Source organism: Mixophyes fleayi, chromosome 3, assembly GCF_038048845.1.
Source record: "Mixophyes fleayi isolate aMixFle1 chromosome 3, aMixFle1.hap1, whole genome shotgun sequence".
Lineage (NCBI taxonomy): Eukaryota > Metazoa > Chordata > Amphibia > Anura > Limnodynastidae > Mixophyes > Mixophyes fleayi.
In genome coordinates this window covers 18,195,411-18,210,342 of record NC_134404.1, presented here as the reverse complement: position 1 = coordinate 18,210,342, position 14,932 = coordinate 18,195,411, and the positions used below count along the sequence as shown (strand labels likewise).

The 14,932-nt window shown below is 42.6% G+C and overlaps 1 protein-coding gene across 1 annotated transcript in view; it reads left to right on the top strand.

The window, feature by feature from the left end:
- The first annotated feature begins 2,155 nt into the window (after window positions 1–2,155).
- The window catches only part of PTK2B (protein tyrosine kinase 2 beta), a 126,383-nt gene continuing 113,606 nt past the window's right edge, over window positions 2,156–14,932 (top strand). The window contains exon 1 of the mRNA XM_075201150.1: window positions 2,156–2,260. The gene's annotated coding sequence lies outside the window, so the exon portion shown is untranslated. The remainder of the gene's footprint in view (window positions 2,261–14,932) is intronic.

Genomic DNA, 14,932 nt, shown 5'->3' with positions numbered 1-14,932 from the left:
CTTGATAAACATGCCACCGACTGTGCTATGTGACTCTACCTGTGAACATACGAGGTGCTCACCAATATTATCTACTCAGACCTACAATAAGCCACAATGAACTTCAGGAGCTGAGTGTACAGAACAATTGTGACATGATTGGTATTCACCAGCTATAGTGCAAAGTGTGAAAACCATAGTGCAAGTTTCACTTGTGACATCCACCTCGTTATGTGTGCCCCTCTTGTGTGCCACAGGGCACAGTCTGCTCTCCCATAAGTGAAATCCGTGTGCAAAGCATCTCAGAGGTGTGTAACAAGAATCCACCACTTACATTGCCAGCTATGTGCAGGAAAATTTAGAGTGCAAGCTCTGGGTATCCATAGCTAAAACAAACGACGGCCTAATTAGTATAAGGCAGTGCTTTTTTTGTCATAGGACTCACCGTAACTAAGTTCCGGCACCTTTTTTCGACGGGTTTTCCAAGTTTTGAACATTTGATGTTTGGTCCACGTGGACTTGAATCGCCCTGTCGAGCGTAGCAGGTCGGCGGCAACATCATTAAAGTGGTGCATGCGGGCTGCTTGTGTGTCGAGTCCGATGCATGCGTGCTTAGTCCACGTTAGTTGTGATGGCACTGCTCGGCTTGTGGCGCTGTTTAGCTTGTGATTCGTCGTGTGGTCGCACGCTGAGAGCTTACTGCGGGCGGTGACCGCTGAGTTTTGTTACACAACTGACGTGTGTGAGTGTGTGTACAGTGATTGACTACGTGATGTGAGTTCCGGCACCTTTTTTCTTACAAAAAAAGCACTGGTCTAATTTGCTACAGCATAGGTTTGGGCGACATCCAAGCCTGTGTTACAGCATGTAAACACCAGAACCAATTTTAGATAAGATGGGATCTAGGGCATGAGTACAGGAATGGGGCCACCCTACTGCAGAAAAGTCATAAGTTGTGGGTGAGGCAGTGGCTGACCCACAGCATGTAGACGTTAAGTGAAAAGCTGGTGGCTCTGTCGTTAAAGAAGCAGCCATTAGCAGGGGCGGATTGCCAATCACCACCCAAAACACACACGCTACCCCCCCAGCCATGTGCTCTGAAAACCTTTTTACTGCTAGAAAGAGAGAATCTATGTTCCCAGCAATAAAGGGAGTGTGAGTGACAGGTGAGCAGGGTCAGGTGACACAAGTCCTCTGCAATCCCTTTACCATGGTGACTGGTGACAGACAGCACGAGAGGAGTAGGGACAAGAGAGGGAGAGACTGGTGACCAGAGCATTGGGGGCAGTAAACATGGCAGGAGAGGGCAATATGATCCTGTTTAAAAGAAAACATTTCTCAAGTAATGCTCTGTGTGCGTGGTAAGATATCTGAACATCTACATTCATGTGTACATAGATAAGAATTTTACACAATACCAGCTCATACTAGATCAGCTTGTACGCTGTACAAGTGGATGACCTGCACTGTATTATTTTCCCCTCTTTGCTGTCCATTACAATCATGTACTGGTTGTTCACTTGTTGTTGCCATACTCTTGAGAAAATCAGTTCAGTGTCCATTGCTGTGTTCGCCATATAGACAACCTAGGTACATGCTTAAGGCAGCACAGCAATTGTAATATGTTATCTGCATTTACATTTTTTTTACTTTCAATTCCCTTAACTATAATGTGTAAAATATCTTCAGAATGCTCCACTTTTCTCACCTCACTGTCTCTCACTGCAGCTTTAATATGAAAACATCGCAATTAACATCCAGGCTACTTAGGTGCTGTTATTTTCTGTATCTGTAGCTCATATCTGCACCTCAGGCTTTGTACCTCGCTGCAGAATATGTTGGAGCTCTAGCTAATCTGGAGATAGTAACTATCTCTATCCTGGGGGATTATTGTGTAACTTTTAACGCATTCCTGCCATGCAGAGCAGAACAGCAGCACACTGCACTGTACCTCCCAGTGTGCAAGATGTAAATGGTGAAAACAACAGCGAACGGAGAGCAATAAACATTGACTTTATTTCCAGCTTGTGTTGCCAGAGCAATTACCCTGGCAGTGCAGCTCCTGGTTAGTTGCTTCTCACATTCTTCTGGTAAGGGCACAAGATAAAGGAAGTGTGTTGAGCAACCATCAGGGGTGTGTACAGCAGTCAGAGGGGGGGAAGAGGACCTGACAGCCATTCAGCAACACATTGGAGAGGAGGAGTCAGATCTGCTCACCTGCCCATTGCCACATTCCATCGCCACACTGCAAAAGGCATCCCCAGTGGAAGGAGATTACCAGGTAAGAGCCTCTTGTGTTGTATCATTGTCACACTGTACTGTGCCTCTAATCCCTGGAACAAGCTGCTTCTGCTATCTGCCCTGGGATAGAAGTTCTAAGTGCCTATTGAACATGCAGTCCTGTGCCAGGTGTTAGGATTGATATGAGGAACTGATACTTTGTATCACACAGGGTTCTAAACCCTTTACAATGTTGCAAGTTGGAAGACGCAGAAGTCTGTTCCTGCATTGAGGTTACTTTTGTGTTAACGTGTATCCGGAGGGCAGGGAGCTGGCTTTTTTTTGGAGGGATAGTTGCAAATTGTTGCATGTATGTGTCTTGTAGGGTTAATAGAGAAGCAGAAGTCTCTGTATGTGTTGAAGAGATCCTATGTATGTCAGCGTGGAGGTTTGTGTCTCTCTGCAGTAATTCACCACGGCCGTGCTGGCAGGAGATCTGTACACAGATGGAACTCCCAGATGTGTGTGTACATAAATCCCATCTATATGTAATTTATAGACAGCCTGCCCTGGGGGGCAATACCTGGAATAAGTCCCAAAGGGAAAATGAAAAAAGGGGGGTGCAAAGTTTTCAGCCTGAGAATGGGGATCCATAGGGCTAAAAAGTTCTAACCAAAGAGCTTGCACTTTATGTGGATGCAATCTACAAGGCAGATCTGAGCCCCGCTGATTATGTGTAAATTGTGACTTGTACAGTGTGATCTGTGTGCGCAGTATGTAATACATGGTGTCATGGCAAAGTGTAAGGGAAGTACAAGTGCAATGCGGAAGGGCAGGCATTAACCCCTCCTGTGCTGCACCCCGGACAGACACACAAGGTGATTCTAATAATTCCTTCTTGTACTGTGCAAATACGTTTTATGCAAAAACATGTACCTAGCTGCGCAAAATATTTAATTTTGGTACTTTGGATAGAAAGTGTCACAAATTCAGCAGCCCTGGGTCTCCAGCAAGTCACTGGGTCAGTGGTCTTTATCCAACAGTCACCCTGGGCACAGTAGTGTATTAATTAGGTATATACTGTGACAAGGGCAATGTAATTACATGGAAGATCTGTCACCCTATGCTGTGTTGTGTTATCCTGTAAGACAGGGTTTCAGTAGATGAGCATTATACACCTAGGTGCCAACTAGCCTTAATTTCCAAGGACAGGTTTGTCTCTAGAAAATGGTGTAAATGTCTCTATGCCCAGTACCACTTCTCTATAACTAGATGCAATTCTCCAATTCCATTATAATTCTCTAGCATTTAACATGAAAAACAATTGAAAATGAGCATTTAACATGAAAAACAATTGCAATTATTGCCAAGGTTAGTGAGCATGTATGTTGGGAACTGTAGTATAAAAATGTCTGGCAAGTGGGCACAGCGAATGACGGGCATTGATGCAACAAATTGTCCCTGGAAGTGGTTCTATAATGTGGGCAACTAAGGCTGTAGAGCAAGACAGACAGCATGCAGGCATAGGACTCCTAAGTGACAATTGTGGTTGTTGCTTTTGCTACTGAATGTGTCCTGCATGTCTGTTATTGCAGAGGTTAGTAATGTGTAATGTGCCAAAGGCCTCACTGGCAGAAAGGGGTTAAATGGTGGTTTTATAGCGGATTGTGAGTCCAGTCATTTTATCTGCTGGAGGTTTGACATTTTTAAGAACATTTCCTGACTGACTAAATGCCTCATCAAGACACAGAATAAAAATAACTGCTGGGTAAGGCTGGCCCAGAAGAAGAGCCTATCCCCCCATTATTACCACATTGTGTACTGTTGTGCACACTTCCATATACACACATGCACTACTTACGTAGGAGACATTTACATTTAGGGGCTGAATGTTGTATTAAAACCTATTCCATGCATTTTTTTTAATAGAGTTTCAAAGATTTTTAAACATCCTTCTCTATTTTTTCTCTTACAACCTCTAATTTATTGTTATGCAAAAAAGAGTGCAGGAAAAACTGTGTCATACGCACTTGGGGGAAGGTTTACTGAACCTTCTAAAAAAAGAAAAGTGGAGGTGTCGCCCATAGCAACAAGTCACATTTCACCTGTCATGTTCTAGAATGTACTGGATAAATGCTAGAATCTGATTGGTTGCTATGGGCAACACCTCCACTTGTCCTTTTTAGAAGTTTTGGTAAACCTACTCCTTGGTTGGCAGAAAGTCTCTTGCCCCAGACCCAAAGATTCTGTAAAATCATTCACCCTCGCCTGCACTGTAACAAGCATTTATGTCAGGAAGAAGTTGGTTATGTAGAGACTAAATCCACCCAAAAATGGGTTTGGGGAAAAATACAAATTTGTTTTATAAAAATATTTAAATTTGGGTAAAAACAACTGTTGTAAAGACTGTTCTATTTATTACTATAGTCACACACTTAACGTTACCTTATGTTGCTTTTTTAGCTTTGGTTGGAATTATCCTTACAAGTTGCACTACTATCACCTAAATGTTACTAACCTGCTGATTCCTCTCTGTCTGTGGTTCTTCTCAGAAACCCCTGTGGATTGTGGATTCTGATTGGTTCTCCTGCTCACACCCATCCCCCCCATCACAATTTTATAGTAGTGAGCAAAACAAACGTTATGGTCCTGTCAAGGGGAACCAGCAGGATAGTAGCATTTATATGGGACGTGTTACTGCAGGTTTGGGTGAAGGCATTGCATGAGTGTCATTGTAGCTGGTGGCTGGTCTATTAAGCTCTACTGTTACTGTCCTGGGTTTACGTCCATATATTTTAAAATAAGTTCCAAGGACAGTTTCTTGTTGAGCAGGTTTGATGTAAGAACACCACGTGCGATACTCTGCGGACCTTAAAGCACTACAATTCCCAATAATTCATGTTTACCGAGTGTGATCGTAGTGCACTGTTTTGCATTTTAAGTAAGCCCTTTCTGCAAATAATGTCATATAATGCCAGAGAATAATGATGGATGGTCAAACTTGAATCTAACATACAGAAAAAGAAATGTACTTGTGCACTTGGTCAACACTCTACAGACATATAGAACCAGGGACTGTACCTCGAAATTAAGCACAGTTTGGAACTAGATACTTTCAAAGTCCTTAATGATAATTTTCGGAATCTGCCAAAGTTTCTGTTACCTGATGCCAAGCGGCTCTATGTGTGGCACATTAGTTAGCACTGCTGCGTGACAGATCTGGGTGGTTCAATTCCAACCAGGTCCCTATCTGTGTGGAGTTTGTATGTCCTCTCATTGTTTATGTGGGTGTCCTCCTACACCCCAAAGACATGGCTTCTTACAAAGGTAACCCTTGTGTGGGTCCGTGTGTTAGGGAATTTAGATTATAAGCTCTATTGGGGCAGGGACTTTTTAAATACTCTCTGTAAAGCGCTGCGTAATATGTGGGGGATGTATAATATTTTTTACAGCGGTCAAAGTTGTAAGTCGTACCACCACTTCTTCTCCTGCCTTCATTGTATAACTATCCAATGACATTCACATATATTTTATATACCGCCACCTCCTCCACTGTGTGTGTAGAGAGAGAGATATAGATATGGATATATATATATATATATATATATATATATATATATATATATATATATATATAAAGATAGATAGATGGTTAGATATAGATAGATAGATAGATAGATAGATTTGTATATGTATATAATTGTGTATATATATATATATATATATATATATATATATATATATATGTATAGATATATATATTCTTATTAAAAACTAAAATGTGTGGCTGCCTTAAGACTGTCAGTTCAATAATCTTTAATTGATACTAAATGACTCAGTTTGGCAGACAGGAGTGTTGTGTTTGTACATATATACAGGTATCCTCTATATTCATTTCTTCACAGTAAAACTTTCTGTGATTCTTTTATTATAAACATAAAATAAAAAATCTCCTGGCTACGCACTGACAGTGTAGTTATACAGTACACACGTTGTGTATATACCAGGAGATCAGCCTCATGGTGTTGAGACGAGTTGTGACATTCTTATACGGCCCTAGCTCTGGGGCCACAGCTCTGTGATAGGACTACAGGAATGTCTCAGGTGTGTGCGGCTTCCTGGCTGATACAGCCGGCTATCAGGAAGGAATGTGAGCCCCAGGGTGTCCTTGTCGTGTGGGTTAGCCACAGAGTGGGGGCATACGGGGGGTTAATCCATGTATTGTACATACTTCCATTTTACTCACACAAGATACAATGTTACCAGGCTGTCACTAGTTACCTCTATCCAGCATTTACACATCTGCTCACTGCTGCGTGGGTATACTGTGACCACAACACTGAGCAAGTGGCATCCTCACCGCCGATAGGCCGATGCCGTTTATATTCCATGTAGATTTCCGGATCCGGGTGTGTGAGTACAGTTTTCAGACAGCTGTTTCCATCTGATTAGATCTTATCATTGGGAAAGTATAGAGCAATGGTTTCTATTTGTGTGGGGTTTGGGGACTGACAGCACAGAGCCCTCATTAAGGACAGCAAGGGGCCTAAAGGAATTCCACTGTAAATAAAAGAGTTAAGGGCATTCCTTAAACAGAAGGTATTCACATGCTCAGTCATGGCTAGTCACAAGCAGCTAATTTTGCTAGTTTAGAAATATTAAAACAAAAAGTAAAACACTTTTCCGAACGACGCTAGTGAATCGCTCTGTTGTGGCATAAACATTCGGGTCATTCGTGGGTGAGGAAATGAATTGTTGAAGAGAAGTGTTTGAGTTATTTTTGCACTTAAGGTTGATATCTATATGTCCTTAGCTGCAATGTGTTTCCATGTACTGTACAACGAATTTTGTTGCACATGTATATTTTTTTAGAGTAATATTTGATGAAACTGTGAATAGTCGCGTAATAACTTCTAAGTTTTTGTTTGAAAGCCCGAGGTGCGTGGTCACAATCCCAGTGCATAGAGGGCCGGTACTTCTAGTCAATTCCAAAAGGAATAGGGCCCCATTCATCCCCATCCCCAGAGACATAAACCCCCTAGGGACATAAGTGTCTTCAGGCCCCCTTTGCCAAAGTTAGGAGGACCCCCTGACACTGCGGAGCCTTTGTGCCTCTTAGGCTACCTAGGGCTGGGTATCTGGGCTTCTTCATCATCATCCTTTATTTATATAGGGCCACTAATTCCGCAGCGCTGTACAGAGAACTCACTCACATCAGTCCCTGCCCCATTGGGGCTTACAATCTAAATTCCCTAACACACACACAGACGTAGTTCTTCAGACTGGTCTAGGGTCCATTTGATAGCAGCCAATTAACCTACCAGTATTTTTTTGGAGTGTGGGAGGAAACCGGAGCACCCGGAGGAAACTCACGCAAACACGGGGAGAACATACAAACCCCACACAGATAAGGCCATGGTTGGGAATTGAACTCACAACCCCAATGCTGTGAGGCAGAAGTGCTAACCACTGAGCCACCGTGCTTCTTGTATTTTGTGTTCCTTTAAGTTGTATTTTTTAGGTCCTGCCCTTAGGGGACAAGGGTCTGCAGGCCCACCTACACAGCAATGCTCAGGTGGGACCATTCCTAGAGTAAACATTTCCTTCTCAGTAAGAGTATTCACATGTTTAAAGGTAATTTATAGCAACCAGCATTATCCCGCAGGAAAAAGATATAATCCTCACCTGGAATTATGGGAGTATATATGCAAATCACATCTTAGTTGCCCTGAGGCCAGCGAGTCAAAAACAAGCCACTATTTTGCTAGCATGAAATCCGGTAGAAACGCATAGCTATAAATATACATTGCAGACATCTGTTTCCATCGTATTAGATCTCATCAGTGCAACACATAGACCAATGGTTTCTGCAGTCCAGGGCTTGGACAATGACCGCACAGAGCACTCATTAAGCTGACGATGGTCTACAAGGGATGTAAAAGAATTCCTCTGTAAATTAAAGGGCAGACGCCTTCTTAAACCAGAAAGTATTCACATGCTCCTAACCAGCACAGAACCAGACAATGGAAGACGGGTCTTTGGGCAGAGACAATTAAATAGCTCTTTGCAAAGGGAACAGCGCTTAGACTGGTTATCCACCGGCGGTATGAAATCATGGTCATGTTTGACATGCCGTGATAACCAACGCTTTTTTGCGGACATGGGATCAGTGACAATCTATCGACCATTGCGTTCATTTGTAGTGTATATGGATACATTTAAAAATGCTGCCAATGTGATAATCACAAATGCAAATGTTTATGGGCTTAACACAAATGGGGATGGGATTATTGGAACCAATTGGTTATATCGCCATATCCATTTATTAGGGATGTCGGTAAAAGCAGGATTGTAACTCCAGTGTGTAACGTTATTCATAATCCCGCTGACAGCTCAGCACATGGAAAACTAATTAGTGGAAGAACTTGTTTATACTTCAATGGGGCTGAACTCAGGATGATACAGTAACCATAGAAGGGGCGGGCCAGTCATGGATAGACTTGAGATTATCCACACCCAGGTGGTAGAGACCCCGGTTTGGGGACATCCTTCCTTCTCCAGGGTTTAAGAGACATTCAGTTACATGACATGTACTAACATGTTTTTCTACAGAACAGCCTCACTCATCTCTGAACATAATTGTGACTAAATTTGGCAGCCGAAGTGAAACTCACATCAACACCCACTCGTATTACTGAACGTGGGGAAGACACGGAACATGTGGGCTTGTACTGAGGTTATGCTGATAGCAATGCACCCGGTACTTTCATTTCACAAGCACAGAGATAAAGGATCTTATTGGCAGAGTTACTTCGATTCTGTAATTCATTAAATTCAGAGATTGCAACATCTCCACCGGGATGTTTGCTGACAATGTCATTAATCTTGTTTATTGCCACAGTGGCAAATATCAGGGTAGTTTTGCTATGTAAGACAACACTGCAGGGTAAACGGTGCTAAGTTCAAGTTTTCATTGACCATATCTTACCTTTCCCTTCTATAAACAGTATGTTACAAAAAGCCTCTTCGGAGGACTGGGGGCTGCTCCACGTAACCATTGAAAATCTAGGCTCTGTCTCCCAGTCCCACCTGGGGATATGTTGTTCCTGTGGGTGGGAATGTTGGGGGAAGGGAAGTATATCATTGGCCACTCCCCCTGTCCCGCTGTCGGGTTGGCAGGTAAATCAGTGGACCAATGAGAAGCCATAATCACAGACATGGCGGATTCCGCACCTACATTCAGCGGCTAAAGTGCATCTGTCCTTCCTGCCTACTCTCCTGGAGAATCATCAATTTCGGGGACTCCCAGAATTGTAGGCGACCCTTCCCCATCCAGCTCGATCTTCTCCGGCCATAGTCCTTGGACCTCTGGGAGTAAATGTATCAAGCTGAGAGTTTTCCGGCGGGTTTAATAAACCAATCAGATTCTAGCTGTCATTTATTTAGTACATTCTACAAAATGACAGCTAGAATCTGATTGGTTGCCATAGGCAACATCTCCACTTTTCAAACCCGCCGGAAAACTCTCAGCTTGATACATTTACCCCCTGGTCTGTTATCTCCTGGAAAGAGGTATAACAATTGGGCAAGTCTGTTAAAACACTTTACACAGACTTTACCATTCCTGCCTTCAAATCCCTCCCTCATCTTACATCCATCACCCCCCAAATACATGTGCATGTAATATCGCTAATTCTCTTCTATCTGCTATTATAAGAGTTTCCTCTACAGTTTGCTGGGAAATGGAATCTAGATGGAAACCCTGGTATGGATGTTTGGATTCTTCTCTTCCTGATCTCAGAGTAAACATTTAGGACCTCATTTAGAGTCGGATGCAAAGTCCATTTTAGGCGAATCCAACCAGAAAACACTACCACGCATGTGCAGAAAGCACCAAATCCGCCAGCATCTTGGACGCAGTTAACACTTGCGACAGCTTGCGACTCACTACGAGAGAATGGGAGAAACGCAGAATTTTGAAGGCGTGACCATGTAAATACATCCTAGTCTCAATGAGGCGCAGACGCAACACACGTCAAAGCAGGGCTAAAGCTGTGCGGCAGGAATTAGCTAGCTGCAGGAACTGCTCACAGCTCCATAGGGTATTAAGACTGGGACGCAGCTGGGGTTGCTTGCCACTCGTAATACCCTACCAAGCTGCGGCACACTCCCACTCCTACACTTCTTACACGGACTTTGCGTCTGACTCTAAATAAGGTCCATAGTGCAGAAACCTTTAGAAAACGTATACAGACCAGGCAAAAACTTGTACACTACCTGTTCCTCTCGCTTGGATAACTCACTGCCCTCTGTACATAACTGCGGATTAACTAACTGACTGATATATTAATGCTGGGTCAACATATTGCTGATTATTTCACCAAGCGGGAAGAGAGGTAGATTCTCTTTCCTTAAAGGGGAACCATAAGCTTAAAACTCCAATTTACAATAAATTGGAACTTTTATAATATTCCAAAGTCGTTAATATGATGATTTACAATGTCAGGTTTTACAGTAATAATTATACATTTAAGTTGTTTCCAACCTACATACTGTCTTTGATCTGACACCCCCCCTCCCCCTCTTCCCTACACACTACAATTGGCAAATTGTGACTCTTAGGGGCGTATTCAATTGTCAGCGTTAACGCTGCAAAACGAGCGCTCGAAAAATATTACCGTTTATACGGTAATATTGCGTGCTCAGGGAGCTGCGAGCTGAAATTCTGCGAGTAATTACCATATTAACGGTAAGATTTTTAGAGCGCTCGTTTTGCAGCGTTAACGCTGACAATTGAATACGCCCCTTAGCTTGTTGCAACAATGTTGCAGCTCTCGGCACAACAGTTAACCCCCCACTGTCCATGTGGTGCGGTCAGTTCCTTGCGCACCACATCTCAGTACAGTTTGTATAAGTGCTACAAGCCCAAACAGAATAGTTTAAATGAAGTAATAACTAAAAACACAGATAAAGTGAGACTGAACTCTTCCCTTTACTGGACAAAAAAATAATCTTATTTTCTTTGATTATTTGTGTTGTTTCTGAGTGTGCGGCAGGGAGATAAATGCTGCAAATATCAGCAGGCGCCGGCTGGCACTTTCATGCAGCAGTAATGTCAGGTTGCGAGATTATAGCGCTATTTCCAGCACAACCATCATTACAGATATGGAGGTGTTGAGCTTTAGCTTTAGCGGTGACATTTTGCATCCAAGTGACTTTATCTCCTCGGTAGAAATGCTTTTGCGATATTCCAAGCAAAGTTCTTCTAAAACTACTGAGATTATCACTTAAAGCAAAGTTATAGGTAAATGGAATACTGCATTATAATATGTAAGGATTCGGATGGAATTGTTGCCCAACAATTCAATTTAGTTTCCATGGATACTTTTCCATTGACCTTCTGGGCCTGAGTCATGAAGGCAACGCAGACTGAGCGCATCGTGCCGTTGTTCTCAACGGCACGTAAATCGGCGCTGCGTCGGCAAGGAACGGATCTCAAGATACATGTGGTAATGACTATGGATGTAGGTTCACTCTGCTGTACTAGACCAGACACTGCAGGATACGTACATTACCTATGTGGAATATAAAATCTCAAAAGAACTCACAGTAAGAATATATATTAAGCAATTAATGTTACCTGTCAATAATATAGTATATATATAGGAATTTGTTTTAAAAAATTGGTTTTTTTACCTCTATGAAAAACATTTATTAATGTTTGCTGAACATAAAATACATTTATACAGTTGCTCGTCATTGCAAACACATGTTATAGCATGCAGACGAGATTGTCATCACAAGTAATCTGGACTTAGATTGGACCTGTAGCTGGCGTAAGAGATACGGCAGAGAAACAAGTAACTTTGAGACACTCGGAGCGAGATTTGGATGTGGCCGCGTGCGTTGTAGCTCAGCACTCGCTTACTGTAGATTGATTACAGCCAAATGCCTCTTCCGAGCCCCGTTCACTCCTTGAAATCATAGACTGTGGAACGTGTCCTTTGCCTTCGCGGATGGAGCGGACAGGGCTGCATTTTCTGGCCATGGGCCGGTTCTGCACATGCGCAGACAATACGCTCAAAATTGGCAGCTACGTGTTTTAATGACTCAGGCCCACTGTCTGTAGAGGACGATCATGTCATGATTAATGAGAGTTATAATAGCATATATTTTATATTACAATATTTCAATACATAATAACTTGCAGGGGGGAATTCAATTCCCCCCGAAGTACCGCAGCCTTAAAGCTATTTCCGTTATTACGGTAAGTTTAACCCGGCTTTCTGAAAAGCCGGCGTTAAAACTACCGTAATAAAGGTATTTACGCGCACTATTACCGTAATAACGGTAATAGTGCGCAGGCCGCGTTACTTTTTCCAGTGATGCGGCCAATTGAATCCCCCCCTAATGTCCTAAAATAACGATGCTAAAAATTGCATCCATGATAATGCAGAGGAGCAAGAACTCGATGGTGGACTTGTTCAATAATGGAAAAGGATCCACAGGAAATTGTTAAAATTTTGTTAGTGTTTCTGGAAATTTAGAGACAGTTGTCGACTTTGATATTGTTTATAGGAAAGTTAGTATTTCTCTCATGAAACCACTTTTAAATAGTTTTCTTCTGAAGTTTCACAATTCTGCTTACTGCACTTATCTTTCATTTCTTCAGTTGTGAATTGCTCACTAGACTGTCCGGTGTTGCCAAATATTATGCTGACATTTGAGAAAACCCTCTATAAACCCAGCGAGAGTCACGTTTCACAAATGACCTGCTAAATTTAAATTATTATTACATAATGAGTCAATTGCTATACTTCCAACATACTGCGTTTTTAGGAGATGTACATGATTTGCTAAACCCCTCTGGGAATCCCCGGTCAGACTTACCTAAAAGTCTTTACGTCAGCCTCAATGTCTTAAGAAGAATTGTGTACGAACGGAGTTTCTCTTTGTTCTGCAGAGTGGGTCACTTGAGCGACAGTAAGTTGTGTTCAGGGCGCTCTCTCCGACAGTCAGCCACTCCCAGGTCTTCACCTGGATCTTCATGCACTGTATATACGTTCTTATCTACCTGGATCCCTGCCAGAGAACTGCGGCCAAGTGAAAGCACAGAATTAGGACTTGATTGAAGGTTTTCCGGACGTTCTTCTTCTTCTGATGCTGATAGTTTCTTGGTCTAGCCAATAGGATCATCATTTATTTATATAGCGCCACTGATTCCGCAGCGCTGTACAGAGAACTCACATTAGTCCCTGCCCCATTGGGGATTACAGTCTAAATTTCAGTCTAAAACACACAGACTAGGATCAATTTGTCAGCAGTCAATTAACCTACCAGTATGTTTTTGGAGTGTGGGAGGAAACCGGAGCACCCGGAGGAAACCCACGCAAACTCAGGGAGAACATACAAACTACACACAGAAAAGGCCAAGGTCGGGAATTGAACTCATGACCCCAGTGCTGTGTGGCAGAAGTGCTAACCACTGAGCCACCCATAGGCAAACCAAGGTGGAGTTTCCTAGTGCTTGGAAATCCCCCTCCAAGCCTGGGGCACTGTATAATTCAGGTAGCTGGACCCTGCCCCCGCTTCACACGGCTCTGCTTGAAAAGGGAGAGCTGCGTGCACCTAACAGTAGTCAACGCAGCATTGCCCATGTATATTATGGGGATAGGAAGAGTTGGAGAGCAGCCAAGCACTGTCTAATATTATAGCCACACCCCCATGCATGCTGGTCACACCCACTGGCGGCGTGGTGTGGAAATCCCCCTCTACAAATCCTGCATTTGCCCCTAACACTGCGCTGCCCAGATGCTCTCTGAAAGGAGATGTGACTCCGAGTAGTTTGTCCTTTAGCTCCATAGTTTCTCACACAGACTGGTACATAGGTGGTCTGAGCTGCTATTATTAACTGTGTCTCTGGTGGTATCATTGCCTAATAATAGCTCTGACCCAAAGTCCGTTATCTCGATATATATCTGCCAACGAGGTCCTGGAGCTGGGAGATATTACAGTACAGGAATTACCACTGTAAAGGGTTTGGCAGAGGGTTACATAGTATATCATTTCCCTGTTCCAAGATAAAGACACAGTTTCCCAATTCCTAATAGCTATTTATGAGATGATTAGCAAAATATCTCACTATGTATGTGTCAACGTGCACCTAACAGAAGACAGTATTCACTCTCAGAGGTTAAACAGCGACTAACATGCAAATTATATGTACTATTTTAAATTGACTTTTGATTTGACTCCTGTTACACTTCTGTCTTTAATTTTAGACACGGATACCGCTGTCTTGGGGGTATATTTACTAAACTGCGGGTTTGAAAAACTGGAGATGTTGCCTATAGCAACCAATCAGATTCTAGCTGTCATTTATTTAGTGCATTCTACAAAATGACAGCTAGAATCTGATTGGTTGCTATAGGCAACGTCTCCATTTTTTCAAACCCGCAGTTTAGTAAATATACCCCTTGGTGTAAAGTTCAGTACTGTTGTTTTTTGCCAGCTTGGACTTATACCTTTTACAATAAAGAGATTTGATATTTTACTGCTTTGACAGTATCATTATTACTGTAGGTGAAATAAATGGCTGATCAGTGTTCCCGATGCAATTTTTTGTAATACGAGTAATGAATTCTTATTTGGTTAAATAGTTTGCACCAGGGGAGCTGAACAACACAATGTGTCACGTCTTACCCCAAATGTCAAACCTCCTGCTAGAAGCCTA